Here is a 6,326-nt window from a genome sequence, read left to right as displayed (position 1 = left end):
AGGCTTGACTGGAATCGACGATGGACGTAGCGTAAGCGTTATCGGCATGTTCAAACGTTGCCGCCGACTAACCCCAATGGCCTCATTGCCTCTAGGAGAGATTCGCGATCGATCACGCGACGCGTCCGTTGGCGGGGTTGTGGAGGACGATGCGGACACTACCCGGTAGTTTTAGGACGTTACGTGTACCTTTTCGCTCAAAACTGAGGACCAATTTGACGCAACTCAGGGTTGCGATGCGGAACTTGCCCGCATAGGCTCTCGCCTTTTACCGCACTTTCAAAAGCCGTACTAATGGGTTCTGATGGCATTAAATGTAGTTTCCTTCTATATATAGGGAGCATAGTCTGTCTGAGACGGACTTCAAAGGGAGGACGGCTTTAAGAAATTTTCTCCCGTATAGAGTGATGCCAAAGACGGCATGGATGTGAGGCGAGTTCGGTGAAATTTGGAAAGTGGGAGGAAATGGCAAAATCAGTTTGATAGTTAGAAACGTTGTTTTCAGCGTTCATTTTCACCACTTTTCACTCAAAACTGAGGACCAATTTGACGCAACTCAGGGTTGCGATGCGGAACTTGCCCGCATAGGCTCTCGCCGTTTACCGCACTTTCAAATGCCGTACTAATGGGTTCTGATGGCATTAAATGTAGTTTCCTTCTCTATATAGGGGGCATAGTCTGTCTGAGACGGACCTGAAAGGGAGTACGACTTTAAGAAATTTTCTCCCGTATAGAGTGATGCCAAAGACGGCATGGATGTGAGGAGAGTTCGGTGAAATTTGGAAAGTGGGAGGAAATGGCAAAATCAGTTTGATAGTTAGAAACGTTGTTTTCAGCGTTCATTTTCACCACTTTTCACTCAAAACTGAGGACCAATTTGACGCAACTCAGGGTTGCGATGCGGAACTTGCCCGCATAGGCTCTCGCCTTTTACCGCACTTTCAAAAGCCGTACTAATGGGTTCTGATGGCATTAAATGTAGTTTCCTTCTATATATAGGGAGCATAGTCTGTCTGAGACGGACTTCAAAGGGAGGACGGCTTTAAGAAATTTTCTCCCGTATAGTGTGATGCCAAAGACGGCATGGATGTGAGGCGAGTTCGGTGAAATTTGGGAAGTGGGAGGAAATGGCAAAATCAGTTTGATAGTTAGAAACGTTGTTTTCAGCGTTCATTTTCACCACTTTTCACTCAAAACTCAGGACCAATTTGACGCAACTCAGGGTTGCGATGCGGAACTTGCCCGCATAGGCTCTCGCCGTTTACCGCACTTTCAAATGCCGTACTAATGGGTTCTGATGGCATTAAATGTAGTTTCCTTCTCTATATAGGGGGCATAGTCTGTCTGAGACGGACCTGAAAGGGAGTACGACTTTAAGAAATTTTCTCCCGTATAGAGTGATGCCAAAGACGGCATGGATGTGAGGAGAGTTCGGTGAAATTTGGAAAGTGGGAGGAAATGGCAAAATCAGTTTGATAGTTAGAAACGTTGTTTTCAGCGTTCATTTTCACCACTTTTCACTCAAAACTGAGGACCAATTTGACGCAACTCAGGGTTGCGATGCGGAACTTGCCCGCATAGGTTCTCGCCTTTACCGCACTTTGAAATGCCGTACTAATGGGTTCTGATGGCATTAAATGTAGTTTCCTTCTCTATATAGGGGCATAGTCTGTCTGAGACGGACCTGAAAGGGAGTACGACTTTAAGAAATTTTCTCCCGTATAGAGTGATGCCAAAGACGGCATGGATGTGAGGAGAGTTCGGTGAAATTTGGAAAGTGGGAGGAAATGGCAAAATCAGTTTGATAGTTAGAAACGTTGTTTTCAGCGTTCATTTTCACCACTTTTCACTCAAAACTGAGGACCAATTTGACGCAACTCAGGGTAGCGATGCGGAACTATTCCGCTTGGTCCCTTGCCTTTACCGCACTTTCAAATGCCGTACTAATGGGTTCTGATGGCATTAAATTTAGTTTCCTTCTCTATATAGGGGCATAGTCTGTCTGAGACAGGATTGTAACATTGTGTTAAGCCTCCTCTCACCTTTTAACCCGGCGTGCCCGGGACCTGTGGGCTGGTCACGGCCCGTTTCCACACAGGTGGTGAGTACTAGCGAAAACGACTGCCGATAGTGTTAAGAAATGGCCGAACAAAGAATGTAAGAGGCCGAGAGATATTGAATGAACGAACGTAATGGTGGATTGAAACAATATATTGGAGCGAAAAGAATGTTGCGAGAAGTGATGGTTTTAAGAACACTGTGCGGCGTTTTCCTAGTAAGTTTGTCGTTCTACCCGTCTCGGTGGATTCGGCACCACCTGTAACGGTGGTTTTTGACGTGCCTCGGTGGAAGAGGTTACTGTCGTAAAATATATGGGTAGCTGTTTCCCGTTCCCTCTCGGTCCGTGCGGGGATAAAAGCAGTACGTGCGTTCGACCGCACGCCTACGAGTTAATCCGAGCGATTAGCCGGTCTCAGTCAGAGACACACGGGATGCTGGACCCGCAGCGTGCTCTGCACGAGTCGTTGAATTTCAGCTTGTCAAACCAAGGGTCCGAGCGGCCCTTCCCTTTCACGGGGCATGTTATTTACGGTGACTGTTTCCCTTTCCCTCTCGTTCCGAGCGGGGATAAAAGCAGTACGTGCGTTCGACCGCACGCCTACGAGTTAATCCGAGCGATTAGCCGGTCTCAGTCAGAGACACACGGGATGCTGGACCCGCAGCGTGCTCTGCACGAGTCGTTGAATTTCAGCTTGTCAATCCAAGGGTCCGAGCGGCCCTTCCCTTTCACGGGGCATGTTATTTACGGTGACTGTTTCCCTTTCCCTCTCGGTCCGAGCGGGGATAAAAGCAGTACGTGCGTTCGACCGCACGGCTACGAGTTAATCCGAGCGATTAGCCGGTCTCATTTGGAGACACACGGGATGCTGGACCCGCAGCGTGCTCTGCACGAGTCGTTGATTTTCAGCTTGTCAAACCAAGGGTCCGAGCGGCCCTTCCCATTCACGGGGCAAGTCAATAACGGTGACTGTTTCCCTTTCCCTCTCGGTCCGAGCGGGGATAAAAGCAGTACGTGCGTTCGACCGCACCCCTACGTGTTAATCCGAGCGATTAGCCGGTCTCAGTCAGAGACACACGGGATGCTGGACCCGCAGCGTGCTCTGCACGAGTCGTTGAATTTCAGCATGTCAAACCAAGGGTCCGAGCGGCTCTTCCCTTTCACGGGGCAAGTCCGAGCGGCTCTTCCCTTTCACGGGGCAAGTCAATAACGGTGACTGTTTCCCTTTCCCTCTCGGTCCGAGCGGGGATAAAAGCAGTACGTGCGTTCGACCGCACCCTACGTGTTAATCCGAGCGATTAGCCGGTCTCAGTCAGAGACACACGGGATGCTGGACCCGCAGCGTGCTCTGCACGAGTCGTTGAATTTCAGCATGTCAAACCAAGGGTCCGAGCGGCTCTTCCCTTTCACGGGGCAAGTCAATAACGGTGACTGTTTCCCTTTCCCTCTCGGTCCGAGCGGGGATAAAAGCAGTACGTGCGTTCGACCGCACCCCTACGAGTTAATCCGAGCGATTAGCCGGTCTCAGTCAGAGACACACGGGATGCTGGACCCGCAGCGTGCTCTGCACGAGTCGTTGAATTTCAGCTTGTCAAACCAAGGGTCCGAGCGGCCCTTCCCTTTCACGGGGCATGTTATTTACGGTGACTGTTTCCCTTTCCCTCTCGGTCCGAGCGGGGATAAAAGCAGTACGTGCGTTCGACCGCACGCCTACGAGTTAATCCGAGCGATTAGCCGGTCTCAGTCAGAGACACACGGGATGCTGGACCCGCAGCGTGCTCTGCACGAGTCGTTGAATTTCAGCTTGTCAAACCAAGGGTCCGAGCGGCCCTTCCCTTTCACGGGGCATGTTATTTACGGTGACTGTTTCCCTTTCCCTCTCGGTCCGAGCGGGGATAAAAGCAGTACGTGCGTTCGACCGCACAGCTACGAGTTAATCCGAGCGATTAGCCGGTCTCAGTCAGAGACACACGGGATGCTGGACCCGCAGCGTGCTCTGCACGAGCCGTTGAATTTCAGCATGTCAAACCAAGGGTCCGAGCGGCTCTTCCCTTTCACGGGGCACGTGAACAACGGTGACTGTTTCCCTTTCCCTCTCGGTCCGAGCGGGGATAAAAGCAGTACGTGCGTTCGACCGCACGCCTACGAGTTAATCCGAGCGATTAGCCGGTCTCAGTCAGAGACACACGGGATGCTGGACCCGCAGCGTGCTCTGCACGAGTCGTTGAATTTCAGCTTGTCAAACCAAGGGTCCGAGCGGCCCTTCCCTTTCACGGGGCATGTTATTTACGGTGACTGTTTCCCTTTCCCTCTCGGTCCGAGCGGGGATAAAAGCAGTACGTGCGTTCGACCGCACGCCTACGAGTTAATCCGAGCGATTAGCCGGTCTCAGTCAGAGACACACGGGATGCTGGACCCGCAGCGTGCTCTGCACGAGCCGTTGAATTTCAGCATGTCAAACCAAGGGTCCGAGCGGCTCTTCCCTTTCACGGGGCACGTCAATATCGGTGACTGTTTCCCTTTCCCTCTCGGTCCGAGCGGGGATAAAAGCAGTACGTGCGTTCGACCGCACGCCTACGAGTTAATCCGAGCGATTAGCCGGTCTCAGTCAGAGACACACGGGATGCTGGACCCGCAGCGTGCTCTGCACGAGCCGTTGAATTTCAGCATGTCAAACCAAGGGTCCGAGCGGCTCTTCCCTTTCACGGGGCACGTGAACAACGGTGACTGTTTCCCTTTCCCTCTCTGTCCGAGTGGGGATAAAAGCAGTACGTGCGTTCGACCGCACCCCTACGTGTTAATCCGAGCGATTAGCCGGTCTCAGTCAGAGACACACGGGATGCTGGACCCGCAGCGTGCTCTGCACGAGCCGTTGAATTTCAGCATGTCAAACCAAGGGTCCGAGCGGCTCTTCCCTTTCACGGGGCACGTGAACAACGGTGACTGTTTCCCTATCCCTCTCGGTCCGAGCGGGGATAAAAGCAGTACGTGCGTTCGACCGCACGCCTACGAGTTAATCCGAGCGATTAGCCGGTCTCAGTCAGAGACACACGGGATGCTGGACCCGCAGCGTGCTCTGCACGAGTCGTTGAATTTCAGCTTGTCAAACCAAGGGTCCGAGCGGCCCTTCCCTTTCACGGGGCATGTTATTTACGGTGACTGTTTCCCTTTCCCTCTCGGTCCGAGCGGGGATAAAAGCAGTACGTGCGTTCGACCGCACGGCTACGAGTTAATCCGAGCGATTAGCCAGTCTCATTAAGAGACACACGGGATGCTGGACCCGCAGCGTGCTCTGCACGAGCCGTTGAATTTCAGCATGTCAAACCAAGGGTCCGAGCGGCTCTTCCCTTTCACGGGGCACGTGAACAACGGTGACTGTTTCCCTTTCCCTCTCTGTCCGAGTGGGGATAAAAGCAGTACGTGCGTTCGACCGCACCCCTACGTGTTAATCCGAGCGATTAGCCGGTCTCAGTCAGAGACACACGGGATGCTGGACCCGCAGGGTGCTCTGCACGAGCCGTTGAATTTCAGCATGTCAAACCAAGGGTCCGAGCGGCTCTTCCCTTTCACGGGGCACGTGAACAACGGTGACTGTTTCCCTATCCCTCTCGGTCCGAGCGGGGATAAAAGCAGTACGTGCGTTCGACCGCACGCCTACGAGTTAATCCGAGCGATTAGCCGGTCTCAGTCAGAGACACAAGGGATGCTGGACCCGCAGCGTGCTCTGCACGAGCCGTTGAATTTCAGCTTGTCAAACCAAGGGTCCGAGCGCCCCTTCCCTTTCACGGGGCACGTCAATAACGGTGACTGTTTCCCTTTCCCTCTCGGTCCGAGCGGGGATAAAGCAGTACGTGCGTTCGACCGCACGCGTACGAGTTAATCCGAGCGATTAACGATTGTCTTTGTTACGAAAGACGTTCTGTTCCCACTGCTGATGCGACGAGTTTCGGGTAACCATGCCGAGACATCGGAATATGCATCATTTTCGATATAGCTTAGTGTGGGTTGAGCTGTCCTCCGAAGGTCGGTTCTTCCTGATACGCCCTAGTTTGTTTCGTTTTATCGGAACTGTTGTTTTGGAGAACTCGTACTCTAGAGTGTGTAAGAGGTCTGTCTCGTGATTGGTGACACGAAGTAGACAGAGAACGGCAGGCGTGTATCTAGCCACGCGTCTGCCGATTCGAGAGTGGTGTTTCTACTCGCCGTTGGAGCGGGTGGCTTGCACCGAACGAGAAAAGATACCTGGTTGATCCTGCCAGTAGTCATA

The 6,326-nt window shown here is 52.6% G+C and overlaps 1 non-coding gene across 1 annotated transcript in view; it reads left to right on the top strand.

The window, feature by feature from the left end:
* The first annotated feature begins 6,298 nt into the window (after positions 1 to 6,298).
* Positions 6,299 to 6,326, top strand: part of LOC143243476 (small subunit ribosomal RNA) — a 1,805-nt gene continuing 1,777 nt past the window's right edge. Inside the window, exon 1 of the ribosomal RNA XR_013024602.1 lies at positions 6,299 to 6,326. This exon is cut by the window's right edge and continues 1,777 nt beyond it. This is a non-coding gene — a ribosomal RNA (small subunit ribosomal RNA).

Source organism: Tachypleus tridentatus, unplaced genomic scaffold, assembly GCF_004210375.1.
Source record: "Tachypleus tridentatus isolate NWPU-2018 unplaced genomic scaffold, ASM421037v1 Hic_cluster_2, whole genome shotgun sequence".
Taxonomy (NCBI): domain Eukaryota; kingdom Metazoa; phylum Arthropoda; class Merostomata; order Xiphosura; family Limulidae; genus Tachypleus; species Tachypleus tridentatus.
This window is presented reverse-complemented; position numbering and strand designations above follow the sequence as displayed.